Below are 18,207 nucleotides of genomic sequence, written 5' to 3'. Positions count from 1 at the left end.
GCCCATGTTGTCCATTTTCCTTAGCATACCTTGCATCAGGCTCAGAAACCCTTCATAGTCATGGTAGCTAATGGGCTTCTGCAGCTTTCTCTTGTAGGGCCTTGATTTGTTCTTCTTTGATTTGCCACTCTGATAGGCAAGAACAAACTGCTGCTGATACCGTGGAGCTTGAAGCCCCATAGGAGGTAGAGTGCCTGATGTAGCTCTAGTTGGCAGCTTCCTCTGAACCTTCAACTTCTGGAGTTGCGGGCATTTGGATTGGATGTGACCGGTGATGCTGCAGTGATGACAGGTAGGGAAGCTTCTTTTATTTGAATGCTTCTTTGTATTATCTGCAAAACTATGATTAGCATTCTTACAAATAACATTGCCCTTACCTTCTATATGTCTCCTATGAGGAAGGACATATTTAGATGAGGAAGGCCTGTGGGATCTCAACAAATAACAATTTGGCCTAATATGACCAATCTTCTCACAATTATGACAAGTAGGGACAAACTTACCATGAGCTTGAGTACCTGTGTCTTTGGATTTTGGCATCACATGATTATTCAAGCAAGAATTTTCCAAACAAGCAGTGTCTACTATCACAGGCTTAATAATAGTGGAATCTAATTCAGAATTAGAAGCATGTGAAGTAGAAGCACTCAAATCATTAACAATTAAACCAGACTTGTTAGGAACATCTGAATGAATACAAAGTATGCTTTTCAAATTATCACTTGAGAAATTTTTTAAGAGATCATCAGATTCTTTTAATTTATTCTCTAGTGTATCAATAATGTTAAACAACATGGTATTTTCATATCTCAAAGAGTCAATCAAAGCATGTGATTCAGACAATTGTACAATCAATGACTCTTTTTCTTGTTTCACCTTTTTAAGCTCTTTAGAATGTTGAGCATTCTTCAATTTATTAAAAACCTTAAAGAGCTTAATATCAAAATCTTCATTAGAAAACTAAGAAGAATTCATGATAAAAGGTGTAATAAAAAAATAGAAGTCACAAGAGATGAGGATCACACTCAAGAAATAAATCCTAAACAGAGTGTACCTGCTCTGATACCAATTGAAAAATGAAATTGACTTCAAAAATAAAGTGTGTGCATAAGTGTCAACAAAAATTAAAGCACAGCGGAAAATAAATGACGCACAGATTTTTGTTGACGAAGTGGAAACTCAATTAAGAGAAAAACCACTCCGGGGCAGCCAAACCCAGGATATCAACTATTCAAAAGACAAGACTAGATACAAAGTAGTAACACTCACATACCCCTGGTGCAGTGGTCATACCTTGCTCTCTAACGTGTAACCCAACACGAGCGCCTCCCAACCAGGTCTCCTACCTGAAGGGGTCTTCAATGGAATCCTTTACCTTAGAGCCAACCTCTAAGATATATAGACTTCGATTTATAGCATAGCACACTTGTAAAACAGCTTCAGAGGGATTCATGACTTCTCTGAGCTCTAATGGAATTCAGACCGAATTCTTGTACTTCTTAGTGCCCAGGGGCCTCTATTTATAGGCTAGGGGCTCAAATGAGCGTCAGGCAAAATATACCTAGGCATCGTCCGGACGGTGGACATGGGCTGTCTGGATGGACAACTGTGCGACAAGATTTTTCAAAAATTTCGCGGGGAAATCTTTCCTGCTTAAGAACATCGTCTGGACGGTCACACGTCCGCTGCAAGTAATTTCCTTATAAGGCTTTAGAGCGTCCGGACCATGGGGGATGAGCATCTGGACAGCTATTCTTCAACACGCAATTTCCATATCTGCAATGCGCGCGTCCGGACCATGATAGGCAGTCGTCCTGATGGTTGAGGTCGAATCGGCAATTTCCTTCTTCGATGCACGCGCGTCCGGACCACAACTGTCAGATGTCCGGACGGGCATATTTGAATTGCGATTCTCGCCTTAAGGAGATACGCGTCCGGATGGGATACCACATCGTCCGGACGGTTGATTGATCTTCCCTTTCTTGGAACTTGGAAAGAAATCAGAAACTGATCGAGTACTGGGAGGCGTCTGGACGTGCTGCTGAAACATCTGGACGGATGCAAGCTTGGCACAGAAACTTCTCGATACAGTATGGGGTCCGGACGGAATGAACACTTCGTCCAGACAAATGATGCTGGTCTGTCTAGCTTCCCGACGGGATGACACGTCGTCCGAACGGATGGAACAGTGGACAGATGGGCGTCCGGACAGGATGGCTCGATCGTCCGGACGGCTAACAGGGAACTTGAAATTCTTCTGACTTGCAGGCAGAATCGTCTGACATCACTCTGAATAGTGGAATCCCTGTTTACAACATCTTTACACATAAGTGATTTTGTCCAAACACAGAATGAGGCCAAAATACTAACAGTATTTTAGACCAAAATCAGTAGTAATCACAATGAATTAATATACCGATTTCTTCCTAAAACTACAAGGTTTACTGAGAATCTCATCGGAAATCGTCCTTCTGTCGAACCCATCGAAAAACTTGCCAGAAAACTCACCCCTAAAACTGCTGGATCCTCTCTTACCGGAGACCCACCGAAGAACGGCCTTCAAACACCAGAAATCGCACCTCCGGCCACAGGTCAATGACCCAGAACCGGATGTCACCTCTTGCTCCTCCGGCCCTGACCCACCAGTTCTCTCCTCTTCCACTCTCTGTTTTTCCCTCTCTCACTCCCTCTCTGACAGCATTACTCTCTCAATCTTTCAATCTCCCTCGGTCTCTTGCTGGTCTCTCTGTCTCTTGGCATCTCTCTCTCTGTGTGCCCTCTCTCTCCCTTGACCTCCATCTCACTCTCTCTCGTTCACTATCTCTCTGTCTCCTGGCGTGGAGAGCAAAAGAGGAACGGGAAAGAAAGAGAAGGGGAAAGAGAAAGAGAAGAAAGAAGAAGAGATGGGCATCTGAAATTAAGAAGAAAAAGGTAGAAAGAATAAAAAGAGAAGAAAATGGCTGGTGTTGATTTTATAGAAGAGGAAGACTTATTCATCAAGTTGAAAGATGATGAAACTGATGACTCACGGTATCTTAGTAATAATTACAAAGATTATATTCCTTTAGATATTTTTTCTAACGCCAGTTAAATTCTATCTTGGTTAATTTAATCAAAGTTAAATGGTAAAATATCTAATTAATCCAGGGTTAAGTTTTATCTAGTTAATTTAACCTGAGTTAAACTAAAGATATTTTATTCAATACTTATTAATTAACTTTTTACAGCAGATATTTTTATCTCACATTTTTACTTTTTTAATCTAACTGATTAAAATATCAATTTAAGTCCTTTTTGAGTCTAGTTCGTTTCATAGCAAATATTATTATTCCAATAATATAATGTTATTGACAATATTATTATGCTGAATAATATTGTGCCAATAATAAATATTATATAATAATATTATGGACCAATAATATTATTAATTAGCCTACTAAAATATTTAGTCCGTTTATTTAATAAGTCATTAATATTATTAGAGTCCAATAATATTCTAGCTGCTCGGTGTTAGTCATTGCATGATTTATAGCATGCAATGATTAACCACACAACCATTCAGGACATGTGGCGCATAAATATCCATTTATTAAAATAATGTTGATCGAGCGACATAAAATGATTATCGATCGACAGGTCGATTGAGCGATAGGTATTGTCGATTGAGCAATTGACCAAGTAATAAGTTGATCGATCAACAGGAGTAGTCGATCGAGCGATTGGTCAATCGATCGGTTAAAAGTGGTCGATCGGGCGACTACAAGTATGGATTGATTGCCACAAGTCTTAAATTCCATTTAAGACATTGTTGGGGATAAATCCCACTCAACCCGATCCAAAGAGGAGATTCAAAAGTCTAATAAAGTCCAAACAGATATCAGATCAGAAGTCTAAGAAGATATCAGATCAGAAGTCTAAGAAGATATCAGATTGGAAGTCTAAGAAGATATCCAATTAGAAGTCTAGTAAAGGATTGAAGTCCAATTAGAACTCGGACAGCAGTTCTAGATCAACAAGGAGCAGGAGTCCTAATCCAGGTTTGACTCCACCTCTATGCCTATAAATAGGCCCATACCCCAGGTATAAACTAAGACTCAATTTTATGCACAAAGCATTATTTTCTCACAGAAGCTAACTTAGGCATCGGAGCGGGACCCCCGGAAGGGTCCCTAGGTTTTGTTGTTTTGCAGAGTTATTGAGAAGCGTGAAGAACATCAAAGGAACGTGCAGATTCACACCATACCGGAAACTGTACCAACAGACATTATATCTTAAAATCTAGGGCATTACAGGTGAGGACAATGCAGGCGCAGTTGTGGAGATATCCTTAGTGATAGGTCTAGATGATCTCATGGATACTATCCAGTCGAGCAACCATAATGTCTGCTCGAACAACATCCCTCTCAGGAATGACAAACCTATTCATAATCTTGGCTTTGGAGGCTGCCACATCCTCCTCTGTCCTCTGTCAGACTCTACACTGTGGACTCTTAGTAGACATGATTATGCTAAAATAACCAACAAGGTATGCCAAAAATATTCTCAAAAATATTAGGTTCTTGTTAGTTCCCAAAAAAAAAATCCGGCATTATAACGACAGTAAAATGGACTTTTCCAAAAATTACACATAGTAAATAACCCAATATAGTCCAAAAGAATGCCAAAACAGATAATCCCAACACAGCAGATATCACAAATATGCATTTTTTCATCTCAAACACATTTTCCAAAAAATTCAATATTCTAACAGTTAATAATAAACTGAAGAGAATAAAGAGAACTGAAACAAAAATACCTAGAATGGAGAGAAATAACCACAAAAGAAAAAAATCACCAAGAAATTGTGAAAAAAGCTCGAGAAAATCGCACCCAAAAAGAGACAAAAAGAGAGTCTGGCGGCTAGGGGAGAAAGCGATGTTTTAACCTTGTGGCGTCCCCGTCCGGACCGATCATTAACTCGTATGGACGCGCGTTGCCACATAAGCATGCGACAGGCCATGCGGATCCGGACATGTAACCTGACCGTTCGTCCGTCTGAGCCGCACCCGACCGGACGCAAGGAGAGACCGTCCTGATGCTTCACACTAAAAAACATAAATTGAAGGAAAATTTGCAGAAAAATTATTTTTCCTAATGTGAGCTTCAGAACACGCATGTATAATCAACTGATAATGCAGTTAGATAGCATCTCAAAAATATGTAGAGATATAAAAGAGTTTTCAGAGTTCAACTAGCACAAAAATTCCTTGTAGGTAGAAATTTTGCATAGATTACTCAACTCATGAAATGCGTGTGAGTGTGAAGACTTTTTGCGCCCAAGAAATGAGGAAAGTTCGAGGACATTCTGGAGCTGTTCAAACAAGTGCAGATCAACATCCCGTTCCAAGATGCCATCTAGCAAGTGCCGTCCTACGCTAAGTTCTTGAAGGACTTGATCACCGTCAAGCGGGAAACCAATGTCCCGAAAAAGGTTTTTTTGACCGAGCAAGTCAGCTCAATCCTCCAATGTAGGCTACCTATCAAGTACAAGGACCCTGGATGTCCTACTATCTCTTGCACGATAGGAGTCAGCCACATTGAGAAGGCTTGACCTTGGAGCCAGTGTCAATCTCCTCCCCTATTCAGTTTACTTGCAATTAGGGTTAGGAGAATTGAAGGCCACCTCCATGACACTGCAGTTGGCTGACCGGTCAGTTAAGAAACCACGGGGAATAGTGGAGGATGTTTTGATTAAGGTGGACGAGTTTTATTTCCACGTAGATTTTATAGTGCTAGATACTGAGCCGGTACAGAACGTTGGAGTTCAAATACCTGTGATCCTCGGGCGACCATTCTTAGCTACGGCTAAGGCCCTGATCAACTGTAGGACGGGGGTAATGAAGATCTCCTTCGGCAATATGACAGTGGAGCTGAACATCTTTGACATCAGCAAGAGGCCAAGGGAATGCAATGAGATCGGAAGTGCCTGCTTGATTGAGGAGATCATAGAGGAAGAATCAAGCACCAAAGACCCCCTGAAGGCATGCTTTGCTCAGTTCGGAGAGGATCTGGACTTGGATGAGTTACTTGAGCAAGCAAATGCCATTTTAGAGTTTGTTCCTCTTGAGAGCAAGGAAGAAGAGGAGGCAACAGTACTTGAGCCTCCTAAGAAGGAACTTAAGCCCCTGCCGGACAATCTTAAGTATAAGTTCCTAGGTCCAGTCGAGACTTTTCCTGTAATCATAGCTTCGGATCTACATGCTGCTCAGGAGAAGAAATTGTTAGACGTTTTGAGAGAGCATAAGGAAGCTATAGGTTGGACCATAGAAGATATTAAGGGAATCAGCCCCTCGGTGGTTATGCACAAGATATATCTGGAGGAAGACACCAAACCATCAAGGGAGCCACAGAGAAGGCTCAACCCGACCATGCAGAAAGTCGTCAGAGGAGAAGTAATCAAGTTATTGGATGCAGGAATCATCTACCCAATCTCTGACAGCAAATGGGTGAGCCCTATTCATGTCGTGCCCAAGCGAGTTGGAGTAACGATCGTGCAAAAAAAGGAAGGCGAGTTGGTACCAACTCGAGTACAGTCTGGATGGAGAGTCTGCATCGACTACCGCAAGCTAAACACCGCCACCAGGAAAGATCACTTTCCTCTTCCGTTCATTGATCAAATGGTGGAGCGGTTGGTCGGGCACGAGTATTACTACTTTTTGGATGGTTATTCTGGATATAACTAGGTCCCTATGGACCCTGAAGACCAAGAGAAGATGACCTTCACTTGTCCGTTCAGAACGTTCGCCTACCGACGCATGTCCTTTGGGCTATGCAATGCACCCACTACTTTTCAGCGGTGCATGATCAACATTTTTTCTGACATGGTGGAGCGTTTCCTGGAGGTGTTTATGGACGACTTCTCAGTCTTCGGTTCATCTTTTGAGGAGTGTTTGCATCACCTCACATTAGTCTTAGTGAGATGCAAAGAGAAGAACCTGGTGCTCAATTGGGAGAAGTGCCATTTTATGGTACAACAAGGAATTGTGCTCGGGCACGTCATCTCTCGTCGGGGGATCGAGGTAGACAAGGCGAAGGTAGATTTGATATCCAACCTCCCCCCCCCACGAATGGTGAAAGAGGTTCGCTCTTTTCTGGGCCATGCAGGATTCTATCGGCGATTCATCCAGGACTTCAGCAAAATCGCCCAGCTCTTGTGTAAGTTGTTGGTTAAGAAGGCCCCATTTATTTTTGACGAGGACTGCAAGAAGGCATTTGGGGCCTTGAAGAAGATTTTGACGTCCACACCTATCATTCAGCCCCCCAGTTAGGGCACACCTTTTGAGATCATGTGTGACGCGTCAGACTACGCGGTTGGAATTGTTTTGGGGCAGCTTATTGATATGCTCCCCCATGTCATCTATTACGCAAGTTGGACTCTGAAAAACGCCCAGCTGAATTATTCGACCACTGAGAAGGAGCTGCTGGCGGTCTTTTTTGCTTTGGATAAGTTTCGATCCTACTTGTTGGGATCGAAAGTCATCATCTACTCGGATCACGCGACATTAAAGTATCTTTTCTCCAAAAAGGATGCTAAGTCTCGCCTCATCCTGTGGATTTTGCTATTACAAGAGTTCGACATTGAGATTTGGGATAAGAAGGGTTCCAAAAATGTGGTGGCCGATCATCTCTCGAGAATTATCGTGGATTTCACAGAAGAAGCCATCCCATCTCTGAGACCTTCCCCAATGAGCATATTTCTCATGCTCACTCACCATGGTTTACTGACATAGTAAACTATCTTGTCACCGGTCAAATGCCTTTGCATTGGGGGCGGCAAGATAAGTCCAAATTCATGTCCACGGTGAAGAATTTTTTCTGGGACGATCCTTACCTGTTTAAGTATTGTCCTGATCATATCATTAGGAGATGCATACCCGAGCCTGACCAATCCAGTGTCATCTCCTTCCGTCATGATCATGCTTGTGGAGGCCACTTTAGTGCAAAGAAGACCACTGCAAAGATTTTACAGTGCAGATTTTACTGGCCGACCATCTTTCAAGACGCTCACACTTATTGTGTCTCATGCGAGCGCTGTCAGAAGCTAGGGAGTATTTCACGTCGAAATATGATGCCCCTCAACCCGATTCTTATTATTGAGATCTTCGATGTATAGGGCATTGATTTCATGGGACCTTTCCCAAACTCCTTCGGCTATCTGTACATACTTGTTGTGGTGGACTACGTGTCCAAATGGGTAGAGGCTGCTGCCTGCAAGACAAACGACCACAAAGTTGTGGTCCAGTTTTTAAAGGACATTATATTTGCTCGTTTTGGTACTCCTCGAGCAATTATTAGTGACGGTGGAAAGCATTTATGCAACCGGGTCTTTGAGCAGCTGATGAAGAAGTATTGCATCACGCACAAGGTTGCCACTCCTTATCACCCTCAGACGAGTGGACAAGTGGAGGTTTCAAACAGAGAGATCAAGAGGATCTTGGAGAAGACGGTGAACCCGTCAAGGAAAGATTGGTCTCTTTGGTTGAACGATGCACTATGGGAGTACCGGACAACTTTCAAGACGTTGATTGGCATGTCACCTTACAGTATAGTATACGGGAGAGCATGTCATCTGCCAGTGGAGTTGGAGCACAGAGCCTACTGGGCCATTAAGCAGCTAAATTTCGATCTCACAAAGGTTGGCTCACAGAGGAAGCTTCAACTAAATGAATTGGAAGAGCTAAGGAACGATGCTTATGATTGTGCTAGGATGTACAAAGCACGGATGAAGAAGGTTCACGACCAGAACATAGTGAGACGATCTTTTGAACTTGGTCAGAAAGTCCTTCTTTATAATTCACGTCTGCATCTATTTCCAAGGAAGCTCCGATCTCGATGGACAGGCCCTTTCATTGTTCGTTCAGTGTTTTTTTATGGGGCCATTGAGATTGAGGATCCAAAGAATGGCAGCACATTCAAGGTGAAGGGGCAAAGGCTGAAGCCATTTTTGGAGTTACAGAGCTCAGAGGTTGAGACGACCCTTTTAGAGGATCTGAGTTACTCGGAGTGATTGTCGTCAGAATGGAAAGTCTGCCTGAAGACTGAAAACTTAGCGCTTGTGGGAGGCAACCCTCATCATTTTTCCTTATCATTTGATTTTATTTCTTGTGTTTTAGTTGTGATTTTCAGGACAGTGTCTGCCATTCAAGTTTGGGGTAGCACTTCTCTTGCAGTGTGCCCAACTTGCATCACCATTTTGGTATTGTATCTCCAGTCACATTGGGGACAATGTCTCATTCTAGTTTGGGGGTGGGGTAGACATTTCTGTCTGTTATCATTTAATATTTTCTTTGTTAATATTTTCTTTCATTTAAAAAAAAAAAAAAAAAAAAACTTACTATGGTTTGCATATTATTGGTTTGTTTAACATGTTGAATTTTGCACATCATTAAAATCTGAGATCTTTTGACTCATCTTTGGATTAGAGAGACTTGACATGTTTGAATTGTTTATCACAAGCACATTAGCATTGGTTCTGTGGGGTATGAGATTTGAATTAAAAATTGTGTGTCCTGAGATTTGTAGGATGACTTGTTGATGAAACCTTGGCTAATTATAGTTCAAAATATATATATATATATATAATAATAATAATAATATCACCAATTTGAGTTCTCATTGAGTAACTGGGCCCCTTGCCTCACTAAGCATTGGGTGTTCGCGTAAAAAGATGAGAATTTCAGCTTGACTGTTTGTTTAGCTAGTTTGACTTCGTAGCCTTTTTGACTTGAGTAATTAAGCCCTTAGGAATGTTTTTACATCTAGTGCCCTAAAACCATCTTGGTTGGGAGTCACTGGCACAACACTTGTTACATGGGTCAATTAGAAAGCTTAATGGAGTCAAGCATTGCACGGCCGACACAAAAATAATAAATAAATAATAATAAATTTGAGTTAAGCCTTGGTTATTTTCATCTGATGGAAGTCCTGCGAATTTTTGGATATACATGCTTTGAGGAAAATTGAAACCCCATGACTATATGTTATTCACACCTTACACTTTTGAACATGTGTTGTCTCAATTTTCCAACTATGAGTTGATCGATTTTTGATAACATGATGATGTGATATTCATTTTGTTAAACATACTCATGATGTGTGAACCATGTGTTTGAATGAGGATTTTTGTTCAATTGATAATTCAGCACTTCAATGTTTGTGGGTATCATTTCTGGCAAACCCTCATGAGACTTTACTCGTCCACTACGGAGTTCGAGGGGTTTAAAAGGCTTGTTGCTTATGCTAAATGCAATCGTTTCTCCCACGGAAGAGGATTTATGTTTCATGCTTTGATTTAGTTTTTCATTTTGTTTTGCTAAGGGACTAGCAAAATGTAAGTTTGGGGGTATTTGATGAGTGCCAAATATTGTGTATTTGGACCCCTTGATTTACATTAGTTAGACCTTTAGCCTTGTTATTTTCTGATGCTTTGGTTAGTTTTTGTGTTTTTATGTTTTGTAGGTCAATAAGTGAGGAATGGCAAAATTCATGAGGAATTGAATGGAAAATTTGGAAGTTCTGAAGAACTCGATCGATCGAACTTAAATTCGATCGATCAAATTTTGCCTGAGGTCGATCGATCGAATTTTCCCAGAACTGACAGTTGCAGAAACACACCAGAACGCCCAATCAGGAGCTTTTCCATGACAAAAAGTGACACTCCTTCTGATTTGCGGGGCAGAACATGCTGATTTGCTAAGCTTGGTTGTCCCTAGCATGAGAGGAACCCTAGACAAGGGTAGAGGAGTCTTTGTGCTTGAGATCCAACCCTAATCCCTTTCTATAAAGCCATAGCCATGCCTCCTTGTTGGAGGGCAATCTTAGAGGATAGAGAGGATTAATTTCGTCCATTTCATAGTGTATTCCAGTAGCTTTTGTTCTTAGACACTTTCTCTTTGTAAAGCTTCTCTTTTTATTTCCATGTTTGTTCTTCATTTTCTTGTGGTGTTCTTAGTCATGGAAGGCTAGTAACCTCAACTAAGGTTGAGGATGAAACCTTTCCATTGATGACACTCACACTCTTGTTGTACTACTTGCACATTTAATGCTATATCATATTTGTTGTTCAAGTTCCATTCATTTAATGCTTTATCTTTTGCAATGAATGTGGTTGGTGGTAGATATAGGACATTTAATGTGTTTCAACCGATGGATACATAGTTTTATTGGTTTGAATGATGATAGCCATTGTGATTTGTTCATTGAATGGATACATTGGATGATTTGATTTCAAATGGGTACTCTTTGTGATTTATCTTTGAGTTGGATTCATTTAATGGTTCTAAAGTTTGTGGTTAAGAAATTTGAATGACATCTAAAGCTTAATGTTATTTGTGTGTTCAAGTGGGAACCAAGAGTGTGAGTTGTTGGATATGGTTTGGTAGATTCCTTAGCCTTAGTTCTTTTTAATTTGCATATTTCACTTTATCTCTTTGCTACGTGTTTTTGTTCTTGTTCAACCTTCAAACCTTTGGAACTAGGTTAAAATGAGGTTGATTAAACAAGACACTAAATTTTGACAATTTTCCTGTGGATTCGACCTCGCACTTGCACACACTATATTGCAAACGATTCGTGCGCTTGCGAGTACTCTTTAAAACTCACAACAACTTTCTCAAAAAGGTATGAAGTTTACTGATATGACTTGAAGTAGCTGAATTTTCTAAATAAGAGAGAAACTTAATGAAAGATCAGTCAAAAGTCAAACCTTATTATTTACTAACCCTCATCTGATACACTCCCCCTAAGATGCAACACCTAAGAGTTTTACTTGTACCATGAAGGACAAGATAAAATTTTATTTGCACCATGAAGGACAAGATATAAAGCTAACTCAGCACAGAAGCAGTGAATATAAGCATATAACAAGTGAAAAATGAAATTGGACTTCTAAATGTGTGTGTGCACAAAGTGTTAACAAAATAATAAAGTGCGGAAATTAAATAACACAAGAATTTTTGTTAATGAAGTGGAAAACTCAATATGAGAAAAACCATTACGGGGCAGCCAAACCTAGGATATCCACTATTTAGAAGACAAGACTAGATACAAAGTAGTAACACTCACATACCCCTGATGCAGTGGTCTTACCTTGCTCTCTAACGTGTAACCCAACACGAACGCCTCCCAACTAGGTCTCCTACCTGAAGGGGTCTTCAATGGAATCCTTTACTTTGAGCCAACCGCTAAGATAGATTTCAGTTTAAGTGCAGCAACAACACACACAGAAACGACTTCAGAGAGATCAACTCAGCTTAATAATCTCACAATATAGCTCTCTAAGCACTAATGGAATTCAATACCGAATTCTTGCTGTTCTCAAGCCTAGGGACCTCTATTTATAGGCTGACGGTTCAAATGAGCGTCTGGCTTGATAAAAACTGGGCGTCGTCCGGACGGTAGTCATGGGCTGTCCGGACGGACAACTGTGCGATCAATTGTCCAAGAATTTCAATGAAATTATTTCCTGAAATGAGCCGTGTCTGGACGGTGGTGCCCTGTCGTCCAGACGGTCGCACGTCCGCTGCAAGTAATTTCCATATAGAGGCTTCGCGCATCTGGACCAGGAGGATGGTCATCCGGACGGCTGATCTGATGCACGCAATTTCCATATTTGATGCAAGAGCGTCCGGACCATGATGACTGGTGTCCGGATGTCTGGATTTGAATTGCGATACTTGCCTTATGGATGAGTGTGTCCAGACTGGAATCCACGTCGTCCGGACGGTTGCAGCAATCTTCCCATATCTGTGTTTTGGAAAGAAATCCTAAAGCTTGATCAAACACAGAGAGTCGTTCGGAATGGCTGATGAATCGTCTAGACGGATGCAAGCTGGAGCAGTTCGAAGCTTCTCGACACAGAGGAAGGTCCAGACGGGAATCCATGTTGTCTGGACGGATGATGCTTTAGTCTGATGTGCGTCAGGACGGTATGACACGTCGTCTGGACAGCTGGTGCTTTGGACAGCTGGGATTCCGGACGGTATGACACTTCGGCCGGATGGCTGACAGGGAATCGAATTTTCTGACTTGCAAACTGTGTAGAATCTTCTGGAAACACTTCTAAATAGCGGAATCCCTGTTAAAAAGCACCTTGTAACGACCCGCTATTTTTACAAAAAAACGTAAGTAATTATATCTGGATAATTACGTGTCATTAACCATTCAGAGATGATAAATTTGGCAGCGGAAAATACTAATATCTTTTTTTTTTCAAACATTAGGGATAATTCCCTTACAATACATTTGAGCTTTAAATGACATCCTCTAGAAATACATTAAAAGTCTTTACACTATTTACAAAGAAACATGTGTCACATATGACACTAAAGCATACATGGAACTTAATAAATACAAGTAAATGTCTAGTCATGTTACACGCAAATAGTACAAACATTTATGAGTACAAAGTACTAAAATCCTAACTACACAACTTTAAATCTCTTAAGCTAGTAATTAATCCAATCCATAATCTTCAGAACCTGCGCAAACATCTATGAGAAGGTGGTTACCGCCACAATCCCATAGTTCCATAAGTGAGCTAACTGTCATTCAACAACATCATGATTTATGCGTTATTTAAGGAACAGAGATATGACATAATGATGTAGTGATAGTTTTCATGCAAAGTTTAACAATTTAATATAGTCATAGCACTCCTCTCTTATAAGGGCCGTCCCCCCGGTCAATGTCTTTCTCGAGGCCGTCCCCTCTACATTACATTTTGATTAACTTATTTTCGCACTAGCGCAGTACGTTCCACGTCACTCTACTAGCACTTTGAAAGCCGTCCCAATCAATATGAATTATTGTGTTTTCGGTTTCAGGCACATTTCCCATCCTGAACCTTTGGGAGACGTCGCGCCCAATATTAATAAGTTGATTATTAACAGTATGCAATAATCAGTCACACGCATCCAATTAAAATAAAACATAAACACAACGCTACTGAAATCTAGTACTACCCTCAGTAAGTAATTTATACTTACAATCCTTTCGTGCAGTCACAGTTCATCATCTGCAACAAATACATACACATGTGCATATAAGGTCAATATCATTCCTTTCTAGAAAACTCATGCCTAAACATGAATTCCATTTTTATGCATAGACACATACATAGAAGCAATCATCTATTAATTGGAAAATCACTTACATTTATGAACACTTAACATGGTTAAATCTTAATATTTACTTAATCAATTAGCAAATCAATACTTTAGAATAACATCTAATCTAGGTCTTGAGTAGCGCTTGGGTTCAATCTATAGTTCTTAATATCATTTTCTTTAGTATAGATAAATCAGCCAACAAGAAACTTATGCATATTTCTAACAAAACCTAATCACTTTTAGGGAACATCAATCCAAGCACCAAACCAATTAACAAAACATTTGTTTTAAAACATATTTAACTCTAACAATTATTGCAACCAACATATATTAGAAACCATAGTAAAACATCATACTCTATTTCCATAATTAATTACCAACAATCAAACATGATCCATAACCTTGATAGAGCATTATAATTCTCTAACCCTTCATCATTTAAAACATGTTAACTCATTATCATAATCAAAGCAACCTAACATATTTAACATGTTCTTAATTTAGTTATTGAGACTACATAATTAATATAATCTTTATTAACTCCCTTTTTCTGCATAATTCCCAGAACTCATATATCCAAAACATCACTCATTAATTATCAATAATCAAACATAATCTTTACCCTAGAATATTACACAATTCTAGGTTTCAATAATATATATCAATCATCAATAATAAAACGCAAGCCCATTTAATTACAATAGGGAATACTTAATAAAAATTAGTTTAAACCAAACATGACAAGGCACAACAATTCATGCTTTACATAGATCGGGTCAACACATGATATATGACTTAACCCTAAATGGCCAAATAATAATAATACCCATAACCAAGCATACACTTACACTAATCCAAATAATACCTCATATCATAATTGATCAACAACAAAAGCCACCTAGAGTCTTAAATTCAGTTACCAATCCATTAGGACTACATTTAATCCATTCCAATTTAACTAAATATATCCCCCATAAATATCTAGCCAATACCCCCAAATAATATTCCAATACCTATCCAACTGAAACAACCTAAAACAAATCTCCAAAACACTCATTTGGTCCAGCCTCTAGTCCAAAACAGTGAACACCAAAAACCATTCCTGGCTAAACATCACCAATATACACATAACTAGAACACTACTTGGCTAAACTCATCAAATCTCCCCTAGCCAACATAAAATCAATTGAATCCCAAATCAGTACACATACATAGTCACAACAGGGGAAATTCTTGTTAAATACAACTAATAGGAATCTGAATTCCCAAATCATCAATCAATCCTAGAATTTTAACATAATCTGAAACAGGGACCTAAAACTACAATAATTTCCTCAAATCAGCCAACAACAGTGAAACCATCAAATATTCAATCGGCCAACAGTCTAAAAACACCCAAATGGTCACTGCCGACACCAACCAGCCAGAACAGGAACACAACACAGGGAACTCAACATCCAACAATACCCCATCATTAATCAATAAGATCCCCAAATCAATCCATAGAAAACCCCCAAAATCATAAACCCTAATTTCACAATAATCCAATCAATCCTCAAAATAAATTATCATAGGTTGTTAGAAATTACCCCAGGGATTTTTCATAGAAAATCCACCGGAAAAAGCCACTGATTCCGCCGGAAAAATCGTCGAAAAATGCATAGGAAGAACCGGGTCTTCCTCTCGGGTTTGACGGGTCGCCGGGTCGGGCTTTCGGGTCAGGGGCTTCGGGCCTTCATTGATCAGCCGGAAAGTCGCCTTAGCCCGCCGAAAATCGGCGTCTGGCCGCCTGACATGGAGGATCGGACCTCCGGGAGGATCGGGTCACACGAATTCTCCCGGATCCGTCGGGTTTGGCTTGCGGGTCGTGGGCTCGCCGGAAATCGGCTCCCTTTGCTTCACCGGCGCCATCCTAGCTCCAACCATCAAAGGATGGGTCCTCCGGTTCTCTTCCTCTCTCGATCTTACAGTCTCACTCTCTAATCTCTCGCTGTCTCATCTCTCTTCTCGGGCTCTCAGAATCTCTCCCTCATTCTCACTCTCTCGTCTCTCTGATCTCTCCCATCTCTGTCTCACTCTCTCCCTCTCGCTGTCTCTGTTTTCGGGCAAAAAGAACAGAGAAGAGGAATGAAGAAGGAAGAAGAAAGAAGAAGTAAAGAGCAAAGAAGAGAAGCCGGGTGTGCATTTTTACTGAGAGGTGTGGTTTATTTTATAAAAGATAGGATTAGATATTTTTTTTCCTAAAACTTATTGCTTAAACTTAGTAAAATATCAGTAGATATTTCTATATAACTTAATATTTAAGTTTTCACACAAATATCTTCCATAAAAATATCTCTTATAAGAATATCACTAGATATTTTATCTGTTGATATTTTTACATTGATCTTTACCATTTATGTATAATTCCTTAAAAGTATAAACTAAGACCGTTTTGATTCTAGTTCTTTCATTGTCAATATTATTACCTCAATAATATTATTACACCATCAATATAGACATTGCAAATATATATATATATATATATATATATATATATATATATATATATATATATATATGTATATAATTTTTTTTTTATTATACAATAATATTACGTACAGTAAATATTACACATTAATATTATTCGATAATATTATCGCATCAATTAATCGACTGATTAATTCAGTCTGTCTATTAATTAGTCTCGTAATATTATTAGAGTATAATAATATTATTCTTCATTTATAAAATTACAGTTTATAAATAATAAGACCAATGAATATTTATTTTCATAAATATCCATGTATTCCTTATTATTTATCGGGGATTAAAAATACAGTGTTTAAAGCCACGTATTTTACTAACTGATGGATGTGAATATTGTTTCCAACAGTATTAAGCCGTTCAAGCGTCGAGTCTCTAGAATTGAATGCCAATTCTAGACTTGTCTATTTTATTCGGTCTTAAATCCTAATTTAAGACATTTTATATAATTACTTAAAATCTGGGGCGCTACACACCTTTACACATAAGTGATTTTGTCCAACAGAATGTGGCCAATTACAAACTAACAAACTTCCCCTTTGGCCATTCTGGGACAAAAATCACTTGACCAGTTAAAAATACAATCCCAACCCAAATAAAAATTACTCCCCCTTTTTGTCACAAAGGGACAAAGGGTAAAACAGAGTAATAAAAGCCAAACACACCAAAAATTACTCCCCCTATAGGTCTCAGAAGGACCAGGGTAAACAGAGTAATAATATCCAAGAGTTTAATAGGAGTATCAAAATATAAAACAAATGTCTCAAACAAGCAATAAGCAAACAAAAGAAAGCTCAAGCAGCCTCGGCCATCGGCGCATCATCCTCATCGTCACTGCTGGAAGGATCATGGAACTTGAGGCACTCTTAGAGGTCCAGTTTTTTCTGCTCTACCCGGAGGTTAATGGAGTGAACCTCCTGCTGCATGGTAGAGATGGACTACTGTATGGATGTCATCGAGAGCTGCATGGAGCTCATGCCCCCTGAACAGCAGCCAATGCCTCCATGATCTGAGAATAGCTGACTTTCGACTGCGATGGCGGGATGGTCTGAGAAGAGGAAGCCACACTCGGTATGCCTACAGGAATAGGAGAAGGTGGGGGTACATCATCGTCATCTGGATCATCTCTCCGCAGCTAATCATTTGACTTCATCAGCGTCTGCTTCCTGAGTGGATCCTGGATCTTCATCTTTGGTTCGCTAGCAATACTGATGCCTGACTGTAGTATAATCTGTGTGAGCAGTCAGCCGAATGGAAGACCGGTATTGCTCTCATCACGGGCCTTTAGAATAACGCCCAAAATATGCTTGCATAGGCAAAAAGGCAAGCGGAGATGGATAGCATAGACGAACTGGGCCCTTTTCAGAATTAGGTCACTGCGTCTGACAACAGGCCATAGGTTGTGTTGAACAATCTTGGCCAGCATACGGTGAGGGGCGGATAAGGCACCGATCCTGATGGTGTTGGCACGCTCCTCTCCCTGTGGAACTGCGTGAAAAAACTCTCGGAGATCATCCATAGATGGAGGAAGTAC

At 39.9% G+C, this 18,207-nt stretch overlaps 1 pseudogene; it reads left to right on the top strand.

Moving 5' to 3' along the window:
- The window catches only part of LOC133876800 (uncharacterized), a 126,971-nt pseudogene that overhangs the window by 67,821 nt on the left and 40,943 nt on the right, over positions 1-18,207 (top strand).

This window comes from Alnus glutinosa, chromosome 9, assembly GCF_958979055.1.
Source record: "Alnus glutinosa chromosome 9, dhAlnGlut1.1, whole genome shotgun sequence".
Classification (NCBI taxonomy): Eukaryota; Viridiplantae; Streptophyta; class Magnoliopsida; order Fagales; family Betulaceae; genus Alnus; species Alnus glutinosa.
Note: the sequence above shows the minus strand (reverse complement) of the source record. Positions and strands in the feature narration are given on the sequence as shown.